General features: G+C 41.9%; 1 long non-coding RNA gene across 1 annotated transcript in view; it reads right to left on the minus strand.

Annotated features, from left to right (window-relative positions):
• Positions 1 to 25,210, minus strand: part of LOC109851206 — a 32,967-nt gene extending 7,757 nt beyond the window's left edge. The window contains exons 1-4 of the long non-coding RNA XR_002249713.1: positions 25,125 to 25,210; positions 23,907 to 23,972; positions 23,707 to 23,812; positions 23,547 to 23,630 (exon numbers count right to left, since the gene is read on the minus strand). This is a non-coding gene — a long non-coding RNA (uncharacterized LOC109851206). The remainder of the gene's footprint in view (positions 1 to 23,546; positions 23,631 to 23,706; positions 23,813 to 23,906; positions 23,973 to 25,124) is intronic.

The raw sequence follows: 25,760 nt of genomic DNA on the forward strand, positions 1-25,760 counted from the left end.
GGTGAGCCACATGCTTGTAGGTGAGCTCCTACGCTTGCTAGTTAAAGTGGCGTGGGCACATCAGATCGCATTAAATGCGATCTGACGGAGTGGCCTCATTTTCATGCACTCGATCTGAGCCTTGAATTTGAACCGCTTGAATCTTAGCCATCTGCTTGAATCCCAAGTGTCTATTGTTGGAGAATCAAATATGCTCCGTTCGCTTCGGTTGAGATAACAAAATCTCAACCGTTGAAGCTTGCTTATATAAAGTGTTCATCTCCCATGTTGGGAGATTACTATTTCCTTAAAGTTTTTCCACTCATGCTTTCAAAGAGAAAAGTCGATCTTCTTCTCATTTCTTATTAACTTCGAAATGGCCCCAAGGAAAGCCCTTTCTTCCAAGGGGAAGAGGATCGGTTCCTCTTCCATCGCTACAGTTGACGTCGTCACTGCCGATGCTACTGCCGGCATGACCCAAACACACTCTGGTAAGTTCAGGGGACTGTAGGATAGAACTGAGAAGATGAACAGACTTTGTTCATCTTCTATGGCGAGCTTCGTCTACTCATGTGAAGTTTTGCAATTCAGGTGAACTTGTTAGTTAGGCGAGCTCTGTCTAGGTTAGGTGAGCTCTGCCTATGTCAGGCAAGTTCAGCTTTGTCAAGCGAGCTCTGCATTTGTCAGGCGGGTTTGGCTTTGTCAGGCGATCTCTGCCTTTGTCCGGCGAGTTCAGCTTTGTCAAGCGAGCTCTGCCTTTGTCAAGCGAGTTCAGCTTATCGGGCGAGCTTTGTTAGCTCTCGTGTTTGATAAAGCTTGTCTATTTTAAAGACTAAGAAGATTTTTAAGTTTTGAATCAAAAATTTCTGACTTCTTTTTGTTTTGTTTTACAACTGCATTTTCTGATGAGGTTCTTCCGGGGGCTAGTGCTATTGGTCTTGCTGGTGACACGGGCTTCGCGTCTCCTCCCAGATTTCCATTCCTCGACCCAGTGCCCATGTTTGCTGTCGTCAGATCTACTAAGCTAATACGGAGGGTGTCCGATGGACATTACTTGACGCTGCGTGAACTTACCATCGACGTAGCATTGATGGACCTGACGAGAAGGGAGATGAGGAAGCCCGAATTTCTCTTTGGCGACACTGTGGCTGACCCCTTAACTCTAGTACTTAGGGAGAGCAAATGGCTCCGAGTCATAGATGGGGTCTACTATTTCATCCCCATCATGATGAGGGGATTCTCTATCGTGGAATTGCACTCTTTCTCAGTCCTAAGAATGATACGTTGGGATCTAACCCCTACCTATTGATGCGACATAATTATGTACCAAAATTGCAAGTGCACAATTGATGAAGTTATAGTATAAAAAGTTATCGATCTCACGAGGAAGGTGATTTTAAGAGATTATTAGAATTGGTTCTTATATTGTGTGCATGACAAAAATAGGATTAAAGAATAAGTGTGATTGTGGAGAGAGATATGATGAGTGATTGTTTTGATTTATGTGCAAGTAACAATAAATTAAATATTAGAGAAAAGAAATAAGAATCAAAGAATAAATGAAATCCCAAGGCAAGAAAGAAGAATGAATAAAATCAAAAATAAAAAGAAAATTCAAGAAAGTCAAGATGGAGGATTCAATTATGATATGAGAACTCTAGAATTTAATCCGCTAGCTAACTCAAATATAAATACAAACTATTCTCTTTTTATCACATTTCAACTTAAATTTATTAAGCATAGACTATCAAACCATTTAAGAAAAGTATAACCTATCAAATTATCATCTAAGTTAAAAATTTAAGAAAAGTATAACCTATCAAATTATCATCTAAGTTAAAATTACTATTCATGATAAAAATAACAACAAGATAGTAATCCTAGAATTCATAAGCATAACCTATCAAACCATTTAAGATAAGCATAGATTATCAAATTCTTCTTCTACCGATTAGTTCTCTAGTTGATTATCCTAAACATGAATATTTTAATTGTAAGAGAATAATTTGTATAATATAAAAGAAATTAGACTAGCATCATACAATTCTAAGATTCCTATAAGAATTAATTTCACATCTTAAGAAGAAAAAAAAGAACTAATTACAAAAAAAAAAAAAAACTAAACTATGAACAAGAAGTAAATCTAACTACAAAGAATTAAAATCCAAACAAAAAAATATATTACAAAAATTAAATACAAAAAATAAATCTACTCTACAAATTAAAGTGCAAATAAAAAATAAAAAGACAAGAAAATAAATCTACACTACAAGCATGAATTTAAATCTAACTAATAAGCAATAATAAAGAAATTACTACAAAGAAATAAAAGAGAAAAATAAAAGAAATGCAAACATTCAAATTGCTCTTCATCTCCATTCTCATCATTCAACAAAGATGAAAAACGACAAATTTAAAGTGGAGAAAAATTATTATTATTAATTACAACAAAAGTTACAATTTTTAGAAGGTCTTCTCAATTAAGAGTAGCCCTCCTCTCCAAATAAAGTTACAAAATTTTTCACACCTCTAACCCCTCACTCTCTACCCCTATTTATAGTAAACATCAATGAATGAGAGCCATTGGATTGAAATCTTATCCAAAAATAATAAATTTTAGCCTTTGATTCATAACAAACTGTACATCAGTATCGATGCCAGCATCGATGGGGGTATCGATGCCGGCATCGATACGAGCATCGATGCTAGCATCGATGCCCCCATCGATGCTGGCATCGATGTGGACTTGTCTCCTTTTTCAGCCCGCATCTTCCTCTTCTCTTTGGCTTTTAGGCTTGGGCTTTTGGCTTTGATATATTTTTCTTTTCTTCTTTTTGGCTTTGACATTTTTCCTTTTTTTGGTTTTGGCCTTTTGGATAATTTGGCAATTGATTTTCCAATGGGCTTCTTTGCTTCATTTCTTTATTAAATCAAGGGCTTTTTGTTGAGAAATTGGAGTTTGAGATTTATTCTTTATTAACCTACAATTAAATATAAAAACAACTATTAGTGGTATATTTATTCATATAAAATAGATAATAATGGTATAAAATTGTAATAAAATTTGATTATCATCTATGATTGGGTAACTTGCAGAATCTTCAGAGGTTCCAAGGCCGGATACGGCACCAACAATTCGTGCAGATGTGTAATTGCTCTGCACCCCAGCTTAGTACAGAGTGAGTTATCGATGAGGGAGACTATTACATTGGCGGAGACCTTCCACCATCGTTTTTTCAGTGTCGGGGGCAGTTCCTTATTAACGACTTTAGAGCTCCCAGGTGGGTCCACTCCTCACCAGGCAATAGCTTTTGGTGGTCCAGGAACACAGGGTATATATTACAGGAGAACTCGAATATGCAGGGTACAGAATTGTACTCTGCCACTAGAACCACACAATTTGGCCTCAAAATCAATGCCCCCCCAGTTCCATAGCATACAGGAACTTTATTACATGGACAGGGGAACATTTTTCACCCCAAACGGGGAGCTAGGACTGGCACTTCACGAACTGTATGAGGTGTCAGGGTTGCCAATGGGGGAATTTCCGTATGAGGAATATGTTCCCGGCCAGCAAGAGATTTACTATCTCTTTGATATATCTCCTCAGATGGCGGTGACTTTATGAGAGTAATTCTGCCACTATCGCATATACTTCAGCACCATTGGGGCGGTAGACCATAAAGGCAAGAAAAAGAGGACCTTCGGAATCAGCCACAAGAATTGGACTGATTACTTGCTCCAGAATTATGATGACAAGAAAATGTCTGTCCTGTCGCTAAATCCTTGAACATGACAAAGGAGGATTCAAAGTTGGAACGTATTTCTAATCGTTCCACCACTAAGCTAAGTCCCCCATATCATCTAAGGCCTTGCATGCCGGGTACCTTATGCTGTGGCTGAAGAGGTACGTGGTTCCTACACATTTTTTCGAGGTGATCCTGGTGGAGGTCGTCTATCCTGCGGTCCGCCTGGCATACGGATGATCATACGCGTTGATGCCGGCGATGACGGCGTGCATTCAAAGTGGGCTCTGCACATTAACGACATAATTTTGCAGAGTGTCATTCGTTGGCAAGGAGGGAAGAGAAGAAGTTGCAAAGACTCCTAATCCTCGTGTTGGCTTGCCATACACGTACTTGATGGCATGGTTCGTCTAACACTGTGAGTGTCTAATGAGCGCGCCAAAGGCGCGTCAGGAAGGGAGGACCATCATGTTCCTTCAGCTCTTGGAGAAGTGCTCCTAGAAGTACAAAGACATTCTTGAGATGAGGAGAGCGTTGTCCTTCTTCAGCAACTACAAGTTCTTCCGGTGCTTCCACTATTTCTCTGATAGAGGATTTCGGTGAGTCTCTCCAGGATGTTCAAAGGAGTGACAACCATACCGCCTTGTCTTTGGGTGGTTTCAGTTGGCTGGTCAACATTCGACCAGGCTATCATGTCCTCAGGTCGGACTCTGTCTGCTACATAGAGCATTATCTTCCCTACAGATTTGCTAGTAAACTCGGGTATGATCAACTGTATATAGAGAACACTAACCCCTAGTCGAGTTATGAGGGGGCTCTGATTGACGGTGCGCGGGACTGGTTCTGGACCCACTCGGGATGCACCGAAGCACGTTTCAAGCTACCCCTCAGGGATCGCACACTCCCCCACACACTTACATACTGTAAGTGGTATTAGAGTGCAAGCGCAAATCCGAAGGGATTTAATCCCCATGAGTCATGTTTGACGGCGTAGAGGCATCACTCCGTAGCAGCTCCCCGTACATCAAGGCGAGGAGGTCGTCAGTCTGTTGAGGAGCCTGAAGAGGTTCTTGTTGAAGGAGCCAAGGATACTTATTAGGGGTTGAGCAACTTCCAGGATACTGGATTCCCAACTCAGCATCCCTTCATTCAACTGGAGCCTGCCGGCAAACAAGAAGTGGATGAGGAGATGGCCAGAGTAAGGACAATACTGGAGCGACTCAGGGGCTCTATTGCTAAACACATGGGGATGCCTTCTTATGCTCCCGATCTTTTGGTCCCCTCAAAACGCTAGCGAGAGATAGAAGCTAGTCCTTCCGATGAGGAGGAGATGAAGAAGGCTCGTCATGAAGAAGTGTCGACCCTCACAGAAGTGTGGGAGGGCCAAGCTGGAGCTACTCTCAAGCCAAGTTTGGGGATAATCTCTTCAACCCCTGAAACCACTATGGTGACCTCTGTTGCTACAACGGAATCAATCCCGTCGACCTCAGAAGTTTCCACCTCGACACTTGTTGTAGAGCGACAAGTGTTGGCTCCACGTGACCAACTGATTGTGCCGGAAGGTAACCATTTTCTTACTCCCACTTTGATCATAAGATTGAATCCGATCGCCTCACATTTGTTCTGACTTAACGTAAGAATGACGGAAGCAGCTATCACCATCTCTTCTGCAGAAGAAGAGGGGGACGAAGAGGATGTTGATTACTTCGATGGGAGTGATGCCATTATAGATGATGTCTTCAGGGATTATAATGAGGTCGAGTCATCTTCTCATCATACTCTCGGAGCCAAATTTCCAGCTAGAGGTTCGAGAGTTTCAAGCCCTCTACATAGTCAGGTGTCAATGGCCATAACTGCTACTCTAGGTATTTTGAATTGTTAACCCTTAGCTTTGCGATTATCGTTACAGTATATGAGCTAACTCTTCTTTTGTTGATTTTTTTCTTGTAGTGGAGATGACTCCTGAGGCTATTGATCAATGGACTAGCCTGCTAGCATCTGTTCGAGCAGGGTCTCCCACATCACCTCGGTCACGTGCTACTATACAAGTGGACCCACCTACCGAGGCTCTGACTTATACTGAAGAGGCACCGATTCAAGAGAAAGCGCCCATTCAGGAAGAGAAGGCATGGCTTCAGAAAGAGGAGGCATCGGCTTTATTGATGGCGATTGCGCCTTCAGCTCCAATTTCAACAACTACCGAACCGATCATCGAAATTACAACCTTCCCTTTAGCTAAAACCTTAACAGTAATGGTGGAGTCCCCAGTCTCAGCGGTGTCCACTACAACTCCTGTCATTGTAGCCACCAGTGCTCAAACCCTAGCTCCACTGACAACATTGGCTACCGACGAAACTCTCCTCTCCCCTGCTGCTCGCATGCGTAAGAGAGCTGTGGACCGAACGATTGAAACTTTTCAATCCTCTCTTTGCGACGGAATTAAGTTAGCTTTGTAGAAAGGTGACTCCTTTGATGAATTCAATCTAATCCTACAGATCCATATGGAGAGCTTAATTAAGATGATTGTCCCTTTTGATGCTGCTCCGTATCACACGCGCTTGTGGGAGGTGGAGAAGAACATTCAAGAGTTGATTTTCCTTTGGTCTCGGAGTTCCAATCTCGTTGACTTAGCTTCTATAGAGGCTCAATCAGCTCTGAAAGAGCGAGAGCGTCTTTTAGAAGAGGCCATGTTTGAGGAGACTTGTCTAAAGGCAGAGGTAGATCAGGTCACTACAGAGGGCGAGAAGGTGGACGAGGAGTGCCAAAATTTGATTTGCCTTTACTGATTACTGTTTGAATCGGGCTAGCCATACTATTCCCCTTAGTATGATGAGTTGTCGAGAAGTTTCTTTTAGGCTTAATGCTAAAATTTCTTCTCTACCCTTAGCCATTAGAGGCGTTGGGTTAAGTTAATTACAACAATTAAGCCATAATTAAGTTAGGCCGTGTTGTTTGATAATAATTTAGCCTAAGAATGAGCGATCGCTGGTGTAAGCGATCGCTGGAGGGTCCAAGTAACGACTCATCGCTTGGAGGTTGTCTCTCGGGGAATCAATAGAGCACATCACTTGGTTGGCCACTATCGATGAACAACATCATTTGAGGGAATGACAATGTCGGGGTAATTAAATCGTTTAGAGACGTAGGAGTGTGATAACCGATTAGAATAGTAGCACATCGTATAGTAGGCTACTATCGTCGATTGTTCTAAGGATGTTTGAACACTCGGAATGGATCAAATCATTTATGGACATAAGAGTGTGACGATTGATCAGAATAGTAGCGCATTGCATGATAGGCTACTATCAGGGTGACATCATTCGTGGGGATGATGGAGCTGACTATCAGAGGTGACTATTAACGTGATAGGGATTTGTTGTGATCGGGACAACATTGGGGACCTACCGCTATATTGAAGAGAGTCGATAAGTTGATTGGTAGAAGTGTAATGTTAACGTGACAAGATTTTATGGGAGTTTGAAGAAAGACTATGGGTAGTACTTCAGGAATTTACCGTTAATAGGCATCATGATCTTATTGCCGTTCAGTTTGACTAGGCGATAAGCTCCATTCGAATAGACTTTCTCAATCGCGAATGGTACTTCCCATTTGGGTTGGAATTTATCTTTCTTTTTAGATTTGAGAATCATCGGTCACTGGACAGTGATGACCAATTCTCCCTCCCTAAAAGATTGGTGCTTGACTTTCTTGTTGAACGCCCTGGACATCCGAGCTTGATAGAACTCAATATTATGTTGAGCATCAAGCCACTTTTCATCTAACGCCTTGAGTTCTGCAAGACGTCGTTGATGGCTTTCTTTAATTGTCATCCCCGTTTTGAGTGTGACGCGTAGGGATGTAACCTAAATTTCTAGGGGTAGTACGGCTTCACTTTTGTATATCAATGAATAGGGTGTGGAGCCGATTGGTGTGCGAACCATCGTGCGATATGCCCATAAGCTCTCACCGAGCCTCTCATTCCAATCGCACTTGCTATTGGATGTCAGCTTGGTTAGGATTCTTGTTAAAAACTTTAGCTAAACCGTTTGCTGAGGGATTATAAGCCATAGATGCTAGGTTCTGTATTCTAAACTTGCCACAGAACTGAGTGAATGTGTGACTAACGAATTGTTATCCATTATCGTGGATGATATGTCTTGGGACACTGAATCTGTAGATGATGTGATGTTTAATGAACTTGACCACATCACTGGTTTTGATTTCTCTCAAGGGAACGGCTTTGGCCCATTTAGAGAAGTAGTCGGTTATCACAAGGATGAAACGATGGCCTTTTGTTGATGGTGGAGATATCGGTCCGACGATATCCAGCCTCCATGTTTCGAATGGACATGAAGTCGCTATCGGGTGTAGGTCTTTGGGCAGTCGGTGCATGTAATTGGCATGGATTTGACACTTATGGTAACGCTTAGTGTAAGCAACCGCATTGTTGATCATTCTAGGCCAATAATAGCCCATTCTTCGCAAGCGATCCCAGAGCTTAGGACTGGGCTGGTGAGCTCTGTAGGTACCATCGTGGACTTCATGCAGAGTTTCCTGTGCTTCTGTCATTGAGAGACATCAAAGCAATATGCCATCGTATGACCTACGATACAATGCCTTTGTGGTTGAATTGTAGTAGAATCTCAGCACGTGCCTACGAACAGATTCTCACTCTTTGACGTCTTCGGGTAGTATGTCGTATAAGACATAATCGATGATTAGGAAATGTCAATCTCTTAACTCAAGTTGACTCGTACTCTGGCAAGTCATATTCACTTTCGGAGTGTCCTCTGGTCGAAAGAGTTGTCGTCTTGCGACGGTGACGCATTGAGTTGTTCCCAGTGGTTGGGCCAGGTTGGCTGCCAATGATGCCAGGGCATCTGCATGCGTATTCTTAGAATGAACATGAGCGTGATGCGAAAGCTTTCTAATGGTTCTGCTAACTTGATAGCCGCTTTGTGACACGGGACCAAGTTATCATTCTTGACCTCATATTCCCCTATCATCTGTTTGACGATGAGTTGAGAGTCACTGTAAGCTTTGAGATGTTTTATCTATAACTCTTTAGCCAAGTCGAGTCTAATGAACAAGGCATTGTACTTTACCACATTATTGGTACATAGCTCTGTTAAAGAGAAAGCTCAAGATAATACATGGTTTTGCAAAGAAACCAAGACCACCCCCACTCCTGCGACGATAGACCCGCTCGTGCCGACGCGAGACGTGCCGTCAAAGAATAGCTACCAAACTTCCTCTTACGAGGTTGGATTGACATCGGGGGTCTCATCTGGTAAATCTTCAAATAGATCAGTCCTCATTTCTAATGGATAACTGGCCATGGGGTCACAGATTGCTTGTCCTTTGACTGACTTTTGCGGCATGAAGTGAATGTCGTATTGAGACAACAAGAGTGCCCATCTTGCCAGGCACCAACTTAGAGATCTAGGTTGCATCATGAACACTCGGATAGGATTTATCTGGGAAATAACGTGTATGGTTTGACCAACCAGGTAGTGTCGCATCTTTTAGATAGCAAACACCAAGGCCAAACATTCCTTTCCGACCATAGGGTACCGGCGTTCGGTTCCCTACAGGGTGTACTTAGGTAATAGATGCCTTGTTCATGGACAGCATCACCATTTTGTGCTAAGAGGGTGCCTATGGAGTGCTCTATCGCTCGCACGTAAATCAGGGGTGGTTTTCCCGAAACGAGAGCCACTAGGATAGGTGGGTTTGAGAGATAAGTTTTGATCTCATCGAACACTTGTTGGCAGGCTTCATCCCACACAAAGGATACGCCTTTCTTCATCAGCTTGGAGAAGGTTTGGCACCCGAAAGATTTACAATGAATCTTCAGATGTAAGCCAAATGTCCTTGTAGTCCTCTCAATTTCTTGAGATTCCAATGATTGGAGCCCTTGAATAGCTTGCACCTTGTCAGGATCTATGTGAATTCCCTTTGTTGTGATGACAAAATCGAGGAATTTGTTGCTAAACATTCCTAAGTATGATTTTGTAGGGTTCATCTTCAGTTGATGAGATCGCATGAGTTCGAACATTACTCTCAGGTCTTGAAGGTGGTCATCTTTGTTGCGACTCTTCACGACCAAGTCATCCACATAACACTTGACTATATTTCATAGATGATCTCAGAAAGATGTGCTCATGGCATGTTGGTAAGTCGCGTCGGCGTTCTTGAGTCCAAAGGGTATAACTGTGTAGCAGTATATCCCTATCGGAGTTCTGAACGAAGTGTGCTTCTCATCTTCAGGGTGGATTTTGATTTGATTATACCCCCAAAATCCATCCATGAAAGACATCCTCTCAAACCCGCACGTATTGTCGATGATGACATCCGTGATGTTGAGACGATGCATGACGATTTGAGGATCAAGGCCAGACATGTCTTCGTAATTCTAGGCAAAGACATCAATGTATTCCTGAATGAGGGACACAAGGCCTTCTTTCTCCTGGGAAGGTAAGCTGCCAGTGATAAATATGGGTTTAGGGTTAGCCTCATCTCCCAAATTTATTTGAAGTATATTGTCCTCCGTGGGCAGTTCACGTTGTTCAAATTGATTGCTCCATTGGGCACTGACATGACGATACCATGTTTTATCATACAGTAGGACCTGGTCATCTTCAGTGATTTCAGAGGGATCAACTATAGCCATGTTAACTATGAGGTCTTTGAACAAATCTCCCATGCTAACATCTGAATCCCACATCGAGGAGTTTGATGATTAATCTTCGGAATGAATTCCCTCGGACCATGGAAGTCTTAATATAACTCTGACGAAGAGGAGGTGTAACCCAAACCTCTTCGAGTTCGGCTGAAGTAATTGTCAGGCTTCCCTTTGGGAAAGTAGGCAGGTGGGATGAGTGTCCTTCGCCCTTTGCCATAATTTAAGCCCTCTTTGTGGGTGAGGTCATAACACATGCCCTCCATCATGTGCGGGTTCATCATCTTCCGATTCATCCCACATCGTACACATAGGCTGATCTATTCTTCCGAAGATAATATCTTTTTGATAATTACCTTGGGCGGGCACGGCAAAAATAGCTTGTAAGGACTCGATCGTTTGTTTGTTTGTAACAAACGACAAGTACACGAGTAAGTGTAAGGAGGAGTTATCATATAACCCTGAGATTAAATTGCTAAGCTCGTCACTATAAGACTTTGAACTAGATGAAAAGTAAGCAAAGTTGAAATTTTCATTTAGAACAAACTCGTCCGCTTCGTCAGCGTTGGTTACATCAAGGCCATCAAAGATGATTACAATGGGTTCAATATCGTTCAAGACAACACCCTCGCTAAACTCAGACTCACTATCGGCTTCATTGCTGCTACCAAGTTCCTCGATCGGTGGCTCATGGCTCAATTTAAAGTCCTGGTAGTGTAAAGAATTAATGAAGTAATTTTTAACTCTCTTGAAGGGTTGCTTATCAGCAAACACCGTCTTTACTTGGTCATGGTCGTCTATGTGGGCAGAACTATGTGGTTTCCATGGATCCAAGTTCAATCCAATAGCATGTTGTAAGAAGGTTTTGCGTTGATAACGTAGCAGGTTCTAGTGGCGTTGAAGCTAAAGATGGTAGTAGTTTTTACAGACAATAGTTTATGAGGCACCCCCAAGTGCTTGATGAGTTTCTGGGGGATGATGCTTAGGGAAGACTCTAGATCTACTTGGATTCTTTCCACCTTGGAAGAGCCGACATACCCCGTGAAGTACAGGGGCCGGCCGTGAGTCGTACTATTGATGAGCATGTCATCAGGAGTGAAGGTAATGTAAGAAATCTACTGTGTGGATATCTGGCAGCATTGTGGACATCCCCTTCCCGCCTGCTCTTCCCGAGTAGGCGAGAACTGTGTGGCAAAAGCCTCTGAATCAGCTAGAGCCTCTAGTAGAGCTTCTCGGGTAGATTTGGATAACCGAAGGAGCTCATACAAGATAATTCTGGCTAGAATGTTCTTCAGCTGTGTGAGTATATCAAACTAAAAGGGTTGACCACTTGAACTTGTCTTATTGAGATTCAGTTGGACTGTTAGTGATGGTCTCGCTGATGGCCTTGTCAGATTCTCTACTGTTGGAGGGTAGTCCATGGCAAAGTTCCTTCCTGCTGTAGTAGCTATTGCGTCCACTTCGTTGTCGGAGTCTAAAGGTTGCCATCTCTACCTTGTCACCATCTAGAATAGTGAAATGACATTGAAGAGTTTAGCTTTGCCTTTGGGCTCCTTCGAAGGCATGGAAGTCCATTGATAGTCGTCGAGGAGGTTAGGGTGGACGCACATTACTTGCCCTGATGATAAGCTCTGCGATACTAAACTCTTCTCTCATTGATTGTGAGGATCGGCGTTCATGATCTTTAGCTCCACATTGGGGATAAGTACAACCACTGCTGGTGCATGGACTTCGGGAAGATTCGTTTTGAATTTTAAAGTGGCCATGTTTGAAGTCACTTTCTTATATACATTTTCCTTCTTTAAGACTCCGGCGTCGTAAAGAGCTTGAAGCTTGTCTTTGAGAATATAGCATTTAGAGGTAGGTTGACCCTGCATTTTGTGATATGCATAGTAGTTCGGACCATCCGTTTTGTGCAAGTCCTCGAGATGCTTCACTTCCGGCATCCTTATCTTGTTGCCTTTGAGGAGAGTGTCAAATACAGCCACGACTTGATATTCTTTGAAGTAGTATTGCCTTTGAGGGTGTTGTTCAAGGGACTTGGGCTTTTTCTTCTGAGCTGACTTGGGCACTGGAGAAGAATCCATAGTCATGATCTCTTTCCTCTTTAACCAGGAAGGGTTCCTGGATGCACCTGGCTCGAATATCCCACTTTTAGATTGAGGTGACACATCTCAATTAAAGTGCTCTCAGAGACTTGGTCCTGGCAATGAAGTGTCTGATTCCTTAATCTCTTCACGAAGTCATTGATAGACTCCGCTTTTCTCTTCTTTTTAGCAAGTAGAGTGGCTATCAACACTTCTGTGTCGTCGTCGAACAAGCGGGCCAAGAAAAGCTTTTCCACATCAGCCCATGATTTGATAAAGCCCGGTTCCAACTTACATAATCATTCAAAGGCCACCTCTCTTAGGGTGCTAATGAATAGTCGAGTGAGGATGGGATAATTCCCCGTAAGAAAACCTATTTGAGATAGGAAGTAATATATGTGCTGTGAGGGGGATCCCTTACATTTGAACTGGACCAAGCTCATTGGTTTGAACTTTGTCGGGTAGGGGACTGTATCCCATTCGACTGTATATGGTCTGACCACCCCCAGCTCATTCATATTCTTCTAAAGATTCAAGGATTGAGCTGACTTTGGAACTCATCCAGCCTCTTTTCCTGGGGATTGTCGCCAGTACACGATGTCACTCTTAACGATTTGGATGAAAAATCCAAAGATGACTCGGGGTTATCTTCCCCTTCTGTAGTGTGGGGAGGAGTATGCTCCCATTATTTGTTCTTTGATGGTCTCCGTGGAGTGCGCGAAGCCCTCACCTTCTTCTTTTTCTTTTTTCTCAGAAGCTGCTCCACCATCTCCTTCATGGAGTTAATGACGGCTTGTTATTCTTCAAGCCTTCTAACAACCTCATCAAGGACTTCCGCCATGTGCACCCTTGCGTGCTGACCCCGGACTAAACTCAAGGTTTGGGATGTGACCATTGCTGAGCAAACCTCATCATCATCGTCGGAGATGGGAGCTAAGCATGTGTAATCGAATAGGATGGCAACTCTCATTTGAGTACGCGTGTACTGGTAGACACCCTCGCATTCAGTAGGGGGATATCTCGATCCCAGGGAAAATTCTGGATCCGACGAATCAAAATGCTTGGCATTACCCTTCCCCGTCATGTTAATTGTGGTGGCTGGGAGCTCAAAGTCATCAGCAACTCGTCTCTTTTGACGATTGTGTCTTCGACGAGGAGGTCTTGATTACGGAGGCTGCTGAGAATGCCTCTCGAACACCGATGGCTTTTTATGTTCTGGTACACTGGAAGTCAACAAGTATCGTCTTGATGAGCCTTTCACAGTGGCACTAAGGATTCACCTCGTAAATCGCGTGCTTGTGAGTCAGGTGCTCCTTGAGATCCCCTATAGGTTGTTTGTGACAACTCCCAGCGTTAGAAGAACCAAATGTGCGATCATGTGGAGAAGGTTCAAAAGAAGTCATGTGAGAACACTTGGAAAATTTTCCAAGTGTCGAATTCAGGCAAGCTCGCCTTGAAAGGCGAGGTTTCGTGATCGAGCGAGCTTTAGCCTTTTGGCGAGTTCTAGCCGCTTGATTGTTCAGGCGAGCTTGATGGAGTTTGCCTGTATGATGACTTTTGTCTGTAGTGTGAAGCTCGCCTGTTGAGCGATGTACACCTGTTTTGATGCTTGAGGGCATAGCCCACCTGAGTTATGGAGCTCGCCTGATTTGGACTGCTCGCTAGAATTAGAGGACTCGCCTGATCTAAGTGGTCCACCTAATTTGGGCACGTGGCCTGAAAAGCGAAGCCTGCCTGATTTGGCGGGCGGGGGCTCACCTGATTTGCTAAGTTCACCTGCATGGGGAATTCTTCTCATTGAGTGAGGCTCAGCCACATTGCTAGACTCGCTTGAAACACCACGTTCACTGGTTTTGGGAACTTTTCTAATGGAGCAAAGCCCACCTCGGTAGGGGGCTCGCCTGATTGGCTCAGTTCGCTAGCACGGAGAACTTTACGTTCCCGCTTGGCTCTTTTTAGGCCTGAATAGTAATTCATGACGTCATAGGAGATAAGGGCTAGGGTCTCTTAGCAGGCGAGAGCTTATCGTCGCCACTGTTGGGCTCTTTTGGAGAGAGGAGCATTCATGTTTACGACGAAGGTGTGATCCGCGCTGATGTGAATAGTCATCTCCTTTTGCATAGGGGCCTACGTGGATTGTTTGACAACCCATCGAGTGGCTCCTTGGCTGGTCTTCTTGGCCTTGATTAGATTGGGGGAAATAGAATCCCTACCATGGCTCAGGCAGAGCTCTCAGGCGTGGAAGCCTCGGCCACTTGGGGCTGGGCCACACACACAACTCTGTGGCGTTTACGAGATGCATTGCCACCGGAGGAGGATGAAGATAAGTACTTTTTGCACTTAGCTTGGTCGAGCTCGATCACGAGGGACTCAATAGTTGTCCCTGGCGCAATTTCATCGAATTGCACCACCACCTTTTCGGATGAAGAAATAGTTTCTCTTACTATGGTCGCCATCTTCTATTTGGTGTAAAAATTAACACCCAAAAAGGATCGTTTATATTAATAAGAATGACTTATTACAAACTAAGAATCAACAATTAAAACAGAAGTGAAGAGAAGGCTCTTCTTGTTTAACATGGGTTCTTCGGTAGCGATAGGATGCCTCCCTCAAATGCTTGCATCGAGTTTGCTTCCCTTGGACGATCCGATCGAAGTTGCGATTGAGCTTCAATACGCAGTAGAAGCTCGTGTGATTAAGTTTGAGTACCTAAGCTTGATTAGTATCAAGGCCGAATACACGAGGAAGGCTTAATGCAAGGGTTTGCAAAGAGCCAAGAGAATCTCCAATCTAATAGTTCAGATTGAGTCTACTTCAACAATCCATGCCTTTGCTCAAGAATATCTATTAAAGTGCCTTGAAAATGCAAAGCCTCTATAATTGCCAACCTTAGAAATCTCTAACCCCTTTTACGTTGTCAAAGGAGGCCTTTAAATAGATGAAGAGAGGCATAGTCAATCCCTTGACTTGTGGGATGTGACCATGCACTGTTGAGGGGAGCCAAACTCATGCCCTTGAGTTATGGGATGTGACTACTCATAGGTGAGGAGTACTGTACTTCTTCTCTTGAATCGTGGGAAGTGGGTATTTCCACTCCCACACGCAAGCGTACAACCACCATCTGCTCATGCGAGCCTAGTAGGCTTGCAAGAGAGCTAGTAGGCCATCTTAATGCCCAAGCGACCTTGCGGGTGAGCTTAGCGAATAGGCGGGGTCGGCTGGTGTATCCTTCAAGCGTGTGAGCTGAATCCTGTTGGCAAGCTTAGTTCGTGCTGGCGAACTCTTTGCAAGCGAGCTTGACTTGTGCAAGCGAGCCAAGGAATTAGGTGAGCTTAACTCGTGCTGTCGAGCTAAGTGAACAAGCGGGCTAGACTTGTGCTTGCGAGTCAGGCACATGTTGGCGAACTTGGCTCGTGCAAGGTGAGCCAAGTGTTCAGGCGAGCTCCACTTGGCCTCTTGAATGCAAGCGAGTTTTGTTTGACCTTTTTGTTGCAGGCGAGCAAGCAAAGCTAACTTTCTCTTGCAATCTTGAGCATGCAGGCAAGTTCATAAGCGCTGACAGGCGAGGTCAATTAGGCAAGATTTGACCTCTTTGTTTAAAGGCAATTTTTGTTACCTACAGGGACTCGTGTTTCATGATAGACAGTAAGCTTTTGATTGCATCATTTTTTAGATAAAATTTACAGAAGCAGGAAGGAAAAAAAGCTAATTAATACTTATGTACCCCTATTATTTTCACTTATATATACCCCCGCTTATACTTGGCAGTAAGAAAATATCCTAAAATTACCACCATTAAAATTCAAAAGTGGTGTTACTTTTTCAATTATTTGACTGAACTCTCCCTCTTGTCGCCAGCCTTGTCAGTGGCAACTACCATCCTCTCCCCTCCCCTATTGTCAGCCAGCCTTGTCATCAGCCACTCCTATCACAAGAGACCCCTTCTCCTCCTTCTCTTGCCTAGTTTGTTTTAACTATGATCATCTAACTTAAAAAGTTAGAAGTTTTGACCAGAAGCACTGTCTCCCTAACGAGTTGTTCATCTCCGCATGTCCTCTTTCATGTCCCAGGTTGCAAGAGTCAATTTGACGTCGACAAGCACATGAAGTGAGTCGACAAACTATGTGAAGCAACGGAACTGCAGAACAATGAGGAAATAAACTGATCGGGAGCTCCGTATCACTTACAAAAGACGAAATGCCTTTCATGTCCTATCCACTCCACAGATGATTCAATCATGGAAGCTTGTATATCTTCTCAACGGTTTTCTAACGCATCTTGGATCGCATGATTCCGAGTCCGGACGACAAAGATACGACAAAAACGGACGGAACGCGCAGGATTACGTCCCGGACCTCGGCGTGACACCCAGAGGTGTCTCGGCCAACCCAAAACACCCAAAGGTGTCTCAGCTTGGCCAAGACACTCTAAGGTGTCTCGGTCAAGCTGAGACACCCAGAGGTGTCTCAGATTGGCTGAGACACCCATTGGTGTCTCGGATTGGCCGAGACACTCTTGAGTGTCTCGGCCAAGCCGAGACACTCACAAGTATCTCGGACCTTGTAGAGTAATTTTGGACATGATCCAATTCAAATCTGAAGAAACTCAAAACATAAAAGTTGTAGATATCCTCATTAGCTTTCCAATAAATCTTGGATCAGTTTATTTGGAGATCATATGAGAAAGATAAAGCCAAAATACCAAAGATAGTATAAACTACCTCAGAACTCCGAGACAGTGTTGGTGTCTTAGAAAAGAATGATGATTTTGGCCATTATCCAATTTGAATCTAAAGAAACATAAAACATGAAAGTTGTAGATCTCTTTGTCAGCTTTCCAATGCCATGCCGAGACACTCACAAGCATCCGCAACCTCCAGAATGCTATTTTTATTGTTTTGAAACCGTTTTTCGACCGTTAACCACCTGGATTTGCTCCAACTGATCTGATAATGTGGTTAAGTGGTTTCAATTGAAGATAAGAGGGAATCAGCCTTTCTTATCCAAACACAAGGCTCCTGAAGCCTATAAATACAGCCCCAGGGTCTTTATTTTTTTTAGATCTGGAATTCTCGAGCGTGGCGAAGCCCTGCCAGATTGAGGACTGAAGAGCCACGAATTTCAGAGAGGAGGAGACTTCAATGGATTCTTCATTATAAAGAAGAGGAGTTCGTCAGATCTACAGCCCGGTTCGTCCCTTAAGATTACCCCATTGCGTTGATCTTAAGAAGAGTAATTATCTCGTTGTTACCAAGATGAGCGCTTTAGTTTCTTGATTCCTTCACGAATCAACGAAGCTCCGGATCTGATCTGATCGTTTGGTGGTCTACGGATATCAACGTCCCCGTCACAGGCCAAGATCCCACGCAAACAGAAGACCGATAAACGATCTCTACGCTGTTTGACGAGAGTTGTATTTTTTTTATTTTTAATGTGTAAGAAAGTCTTATAAAAAGACTAATTTTACTTTGAATCTGTAATCGATAAACATGTAATAGATTTCTTATAAAAAGACTAATTTTACTTTGAATCTGTAATCGATAAACATGTAATAGATTCAGCAATGAAGATATCAACTTTCATTTTACTTTGAATCTGTAATCGATAAACATGTAATAGATTCAGCAATGAAGATATCAACTTTCACCCCAAACAGAGAAGTCCAAAGATCATCCATTCCTTTTCCTAATGCATGGAGAAGCTCAAAGATCAACCATTCCTTTTCCTAATGCATGGAGAAAGATAATCTATTAATGTATGCATGTAGCCAACTTCCAAGAGCTTCAATACACCTCATAATTTCTATGGATTAACTCATCATGGGGATGGACCCCGTTCCCATCAATCTCCCCCTCCATCCTCATGAGGAGAAAGTTTTCAAACAGTAGTCATACTTGCCTTTCTTCAGCAAAAGTCATGTTTCTCTTTTGGTAGAGGCTTCGTTATCATGTGAGACGGATTTTGGCTTGTATCAATATTCTTAATGTGCATAAGACGATTCTCCAAGGCATCACTGATCCTATAAAAGCTTACGTCGATATGCTTTTTCCTTGAGTGATAGGTAATATTTTTACTCAAGTCGATGGCGCTTTGACTGTCACAATATAGAGTGTACTTCTCTTGCTTGAGAGATAACTCCTTCAGAAAATTCTTCATCCACAAGAGCTCCTTGCTAGCTTCTATAGCAGCGATATACTCAGCTTTTGTGGTGGATAGAGCGATATATTTTTGTAGCTTTGATTGCCATGACACGGTTCCCCCTGCAAAGGTAAATAAGTATCCCGATGTGGACTTTCTTTTGTCCAAGTCACCCATCATATCAGAATCAGTGTAGCCTTCCAAGATAGATTTTCCTTCTCCAAAAAATAAAGAATATTTGGAGGTTCCTCTAAGATATCTTAGGATCCACTTTACTGCTTCCCAATGTTCTTTACCAGGATTAGCAAGAAAACGACTTACCACTCGAACTGCATGTGCTATATCAGGTCTTGTACAAACCATAGAGTACATCAAACTTCCGACGGCCGAGGCAAATGGAATGCTCTTCATCTCCTCCTTCTCCTTCTCACTTGAAGGGCTTTGTTGTGTACTTAGCTTAAAATGAGTTGCTAACGGTGTGATGACTGGCTTAGAGTTCTTAGGTAGCTCCACCAAGTCATAAGTGTGATTCTTATGCAAAGAATTCATCTCCTCTTGCATAGCTTTCTTCCACTTTACACGATCATCATAAACTTGTACTTCATGGAAACTTCTTGCATCTGTTACCATAATATACTCTGAAACAGTGTATCTAGTTGAAGGTTGTCGTTCTCTCTCTGACCGTCTCAACTGAGGTACTTGTGGCTGATCCATATATGGTGGCTCTGCATGTTCATGCTTTCCCTGATAAAAAACTGGAGAGCCTGTAATTTCTTTCTTCTTCTTTCACATCTTGCATGGATGTAAGTAGTTGTCGTCTTGCGAGAGTTTGTAGCCCTTTTTCGCTTATGTAGCCTAGCCGCTTGTGCCACAAATCCATAGAGGTACCTTCCACTTTTCCAAAGTCATCATTCTCTAAGTGAAACTGAGTCATATAGAGAGTACAACACTTCTTTCCTCTTGCTAATACAAGTGATCCTTTGGTAAGCTTCCAACATCCTTTACCAAAGTTGCTTGTGTATCCTTCTTCATCAAGCTTCCTGATGGAGAGAAGATTGAGACAAATATCGGGCACAAATCTGACATCTTTTGGAACCAACTTTGTTCCAAGGTTAGTTGTAACACAAATATTTCCAATGCCGAGAATTTGAGAAGAGTTTTTATTATCCATTTTTACCATTCTAAGATTATCTTCACGAAGCGAAGTGAAGTAGTCCTTACAGGAAGTAGCATGGTAGGATGTACCAGAATCAATCACCCATTTCGAGTCTTAGCAAGTGAGATTTGTACAGACTTCTTCACTTGCCGAAAAAAGCACAATTTCATTGTTACTGAGAACGACTGCACTTTCATTCATTTCTTGTTTTTCATTGGTCGTTCCTTCCTTTTGTTCTCACTTGAGCTTGCGGCATTCCCGTTTTATGTGTCCATTCTTTCTGGAGTGATAACAACTAATGTCTTTTATAGCCTTTGATTTTCCTCTTGACTCATCTCGATTCTGAGGCTATCGATATTTTCTCATCCCCCTGTTCTCGGTAACAAGAGCATGAGAAACGGAGGATCCGGATGAATTTCTTCATTCAAGAGGCTGTTTGTAACTTGGTTCATGGATACAACTCCGTCAGGTTTGGAGTTGCTAAGAGACACCACCAACGTCTCCTAACTATCTGGTAATGAGCTAAGCAAAAGAAGGGCTTGAAGCTCATCTTCCAACACCATCTTCATGACTGCAAGTTGATTTACAACATTTTGAATTTTATTCAATATTTAGATATAGAATCACCTTCCTGGAACTTGAGATTGACAAGCTTTCGAATCAAGAAAGCTTTGTTGCCGATGGTGTTTCTTTCGTAGAGATCTTCAAGTTTCTTTCATAAGCTGTTCGCCGAAGTCTCATTTGACACATGGTGAAAACAGTGTCATCCACCCATTGCCGAATGGTGCCGATGATTTTTCGATCGAGCTTCTTCCAATCATCTGCTGTCATGGAGTCTGGCTTGGAGGATTCACCTTCAACTGGAGCATAGAGGTCCTTGCAATATAGAAGGTCCATCATCTTCGCCTTCCATATCATCCAATTGCGGCCATTCAAACTGATCATTCGAACGTCACCGATGGGAGTCTCCATCTCAACACGTACAAGAAGATTAGCAACATTGCTCTGATATCACTGTTGGGAAATAAACAGGACAACAAGACCTTTCCCAACTTTGTGATGAGATGGGAACAACAAATAGAAGAGAAAAACAAACAGAGAGATTGCACACACAAGATTTACCGAGGTTTAGCTCAAATTGAGCCTACGTCTTCACCCGCCCCTTCTTCACCGTTTTCACTATAATCAAATAAAAGTTTACAAAATGGTCTTCTCTCAAATTGATACAACTTAACTTGAGGATCACTTTCTCTCAAACTCACTTTGAGGATTACTTTCTCTCTTCTTCTTCTTCTTTGTTCTCTTGTGCTCTCCTTTTTTCAACCTTCACCATCTCCCATCTATTTATAGGGAGGATATGTCTCTTGGGTACACTAAATACATTGCATGGAGAAGTCCAAAGACCATCCATTCCTTTTCCCAATGCATGGAGAAGCTCAAAGATCAACCATTCCTTTTCCCAATGCATGGAAAAGCTCAAAGATCAACCATTCTTTTTCCTAATGCATGGAGAAAGATAATCGATCAATGTATGCATGTGGCCAACTTCCAAGAGCTTCAATACACCTCATAATTTCTATGGATTAACTCGTCATGGGGATGGACCCCGTTCCCATCAGTAGGATATTTATGAACTATGAAATGAGAGCATGAATCATTTGCTAACAAGTTATATATTGTTGTGGGATATCCATAATAATTTTTTTACGGAATTTGCATTTCAATACCATAACAATACCTCCCTACTGCCACAACTTTCTCTAGAGCTTCATGTCCCCCACTACCCTCTTCTATCTCAACAAATTCAAACTAATCTCACTCCTTCCTAATTTTCCACTAATTGCTTTACTCTCCTCCATTAATCCATCAACTAACCCCCTCAATCTCCGCTTTCTCATCCTCAATCTCAGATGTATCTCTCGCTATATATATGGTTCACCTTCCTCCATTATCCTAGGGAGAATCTTAGAGCCCCTCACAAAATGAGACGGAGGCCATCATCAGAAAAGCTTCATCTCCCTCCGCAAGGGAGCAGTTCATTAAAAATTTCTTGCTCTTCACCTTGGACTCTGCATAGTTTGGTCATAGCGTGTGAAAATAATGAGTTTCTTAACTTCAAGTATTTTTTGCTTTTAGTGGGGAGATAAAAGAGTGGGATACAAGCACGGTTATTGGGATGAGGTGTGGAGAAAAAATTTAATTTATAGTTTACTAATAATTTAATTTAATTTAATTGAAATATAATGTAACATTAAAAATGGTTAGGAGTAAAATTGACCATAGAAAGTTTTATCTAAACTCCTACATTTAAAGGGAGAACGATTTATCTATTTTTGAGGATCTAACTTCAGTTTGTACAAAAATTGTTTTATAATGCACATGCAATTTATGGAAGTTTGTTAATAATTTAGAGTTTATCAGACATTGAGTAAAAGCATATAATAGATTTTAATAATAAATGAAGTAAATATTAATTTATTCTTTAATTCTTTGAGCTCAAATAACTAACTAATTTCATTTTGACATTTACCTTTGCACTAGTACAAACATGAGTTGCCCCAACGGTTGTAACCGTTGGGGCAAATCATGACCCCAACGGTTAGGACCGTTGGGGCAAAAATAACGACCGTTAGGGCAAGTTGCGTTGGGGCTAAGTCAGCCCCAACGGTTGCCTAACTTGCCCCAACGGTTCCAATCGTTGGGGCAAACTGTTTGCCCCAACGGTTAGAACCGTTGGGGCATATATTAGCCCCAACGGTTTTAACCGTTGGGGCTAATATATGCCCCAACGGTTACAACCGTTGGGGCAATTATATAAATTAAAAAAAAAGAAAAATCAGGTTGATAGATTGATATAAAAGCTAGAGAATAGATATCTAAAATCAATCAATGATTAAGATGGTGAAAGTAAGGAGGACGTAGTTCATTAAACTAAATCAAGATGGTTAAACTGGAGGAGTACTTCTGAATTCCTATGCAATTGCAGAATACATATGAAATTGAAAGCAAAATTCTATGGGACAACGTATAAGATCAACAATGCTACAAATCAGGCTGTTGCATGATTAAGAAACATGTCCAAAACATAAGCATAGAAAATTTAAGAATGTAACTTAGGAAGTGTGGATATACACAAGGGATGACATAACAAAAAAATGCATTCATAATAAGTTAGAGATTTTGCTCATATTGAGGATAAAATGAGAGGTAATCAACTGAAATGGTTTGGCCATGTGCAGCTGAGCAAACTACATACAACACCGAAAAGTGATAAGAAAATAGTTAACTGGACAAGAATTAGAGGTAAGCCTGAGAAAAATTGGTTGGATGCGATTAAAAAGGATTGTAGTCGCAAACGCAAAAACATTCGGGTAAAAGCTTTGTTGTTGTTTTTTGAACGTTCTACCTAATATTTGAATGCACGATGACAGAAGTTCTTCTAAGCCATGTAAAATGCACGAAAGAAAATTCTAATGTCAAGCACATATAAGTGAACAGCCTAGTAATATCTCCAAATTGAAAGTAGAAATTCATCAACCAGCGAAATACAATCATAGTCCTTGGCCATACAGTAAGGAAAGGACACAAAGAGAAATGAAATCCTTTAAATGCATGCATGATAAAAGTTCTAACAGGAAAGGTAATAAATCAAAAACAGGCAAGAGAGGAGACAAGTTACTAATTGGCTACCTATCTCTTCCTACAAGAAAAATGTCCACTGATTTTTTTTTGCAAGATATACTAAGCAAAAATTCTTACAGCAGGTGCTGCCTCAAGTGCTCCATCAGCAGAAGAGAAGGTGACAAATTCCAGACCTTTTTCTTTCATAAATTTTGGACCAAGCTGTGATCAGAGAAATGTTAAGATTTCTTAAAATTTCTGTTGCTGCAAAAACATCAAAGATGTGGGAGTCACATACATAAGTAAAGCCAGTTGCAATTCTTAAAGGCCTCTCTCGTCCATTGAGACATTTGCGCAAGATCATGCAGAGAGTTTATATTTTCAAAAATCCCGCACTTAGGAATCTAATAAATACACAAACATTTCAATTAGTACTTTGAAATTTTCAAAGTCCACAATTCTCCTTTCTGGAGTATGATGAGTTGGCAGTGTACTTACTGCAATAGACAGACGACAACCTCCATATTTAAGTGCATCATGTACAATAATCAAATCCTCATCGCCCTGCAGAAAAAAGATTTGAAGAATTCAAACACGAAAACCTGCATAACCTTTTGTAAAACAAAAGACAATTCCTATAGTTCTATACTAACTTCAGAGGGTTATATCTAAGATTGGGTTGCTATGCACGTAAGGTAATCTACTAATACAAATGAAAGGTACCTGAGCAATCTCAAATTAGAATTCTGAAGGCATACAGCAGAGTGGAATCAATATGCATTAATGAGAATCTGAATATCAGATTTTGGCTACAAGTCGAATTGATTGGACTAAACACAGGCATTGACTGCCATTCCCATATCAACTTGCACAAGGGGTAATGGTGCATAGCCAATGTACCCCAATGATATAATGGCCGAGGCTTTGCCTATGCAACCATGATATTGACCACTAAGTTCTCTTGAGAGTTGAGACTAACCAACTGTCCGCAAGTATGATACAGAGACCAAGTTGAAGGTCTATTTCGTCCAATAAGAAAACTCACCCCTCAAGGCAGAGTACATCAGTAGAACTGCCTCAGAACAAAACCTCATTTACGCAAGTGGTCAAGCAGGAAATGAAACCCCAGGTATAAGAAACAAATATCTTTTGCTCAAATAACAATTTACTCAAAGCAGTTCCTCTGGTGAAAGATCAAGTATAGCTTCGAGGATCATGTTCAACAGTTCAAGAGAGCATAAGCTTTTTCATTTTCTTTTTTTTAACTGACATTTAAGCATGACCTGATGGGCACCTGGTCCAATTCAGAAACATACATTTTGTAACACATAGTTTCTTCTTTATTTTTCTCCAACGAACAGAAACTCACCTAGAAAAATTCATAAAGGAAATGCATTCAAGGAGAGACCTCTACCTCCTTCCATAAGAAGAATAGTGAAAAAATGGGCAGCATGCGTAAATCAATACTTCATTCTTATTATCTTAGTTTCGAACAGGAATACTATAGGGTTTATGTATTTAATCTCTCAGTTAACCAGGTGGACAATAATAATAATAACTTTTCTGAATCAAGTCCAAAAACACAATAACCAAGGGTAATTAAAATTGAAAAATCATGAAGCAATTTCATCATTAGGCACATTGAAAATGTACAAAACTACATTTCCAGTCCAAATTACCCAGATTAGGGTTAGGGTTTTGAGGTAGAGGACTTACAAGTCAGGCCTCCGACGAAAATGAGGAGCATGAGAGGCGGCGATGTCAGATTTGGGGAGGAAGAACTAGGGTTTTTTGAGGGCACTCGGCCGCTCGTTAAAACTATTGATCGACGGCAGCGGCGAACAACAGCGCTCGACGCGGCGGTGACCCCGAATGCGGCGACTCGATGGCGGCGGCGACCTCCGACGGCGGCAGCGAGTCAGAGTTGGGGGGAGAGAAGAGCACGGGGGTTATGGTTTGGGTTTTTTTGCATGCAGAGAGAGAGGATAGGGTTGGGGGGATTGCGGTGGTTTTTTTTCTTTTGATTTTCGTGAAAATAAACGGGGGGAAAGTTCCCTCTATTGTCAATTGGCAAAAAAACAAACTGCCCCCAAACGGTTGGAACCGTTGGGGCTGGGTTTCGCCAGCACCAACGGTTCTAACCACCCGTTGGGGCTGGACCACTTTTTACTAGTGTTGCATCATATTCTTGTTAACGTCGTATGTTAATTTTGAACTATTGACCTTCCTTTAATTATTCCAAGTATCTAGAGTTTTAAAATCAAAGGTAAATTAGTTACCCATTTTAATCATAAAACTTAGTTTGCAATTTGTAAATAGAATTATTTCCAACTTACATAATATCATTTTATT

Source organism: Asparagus officinalis, chromosome 8, assembly GCF_001876935.1.
Source record: "Asparagus officinalis chromosome 8, Aspof.V1, whole genome shotgun sequence".
Taxonomy (NCBI): Eukaryota; Viridiplantae; Streptophyta; class Magnoliopsida; order Asparagales; family Asparagaceae; genus Asparagus; species Asparagus officinalis.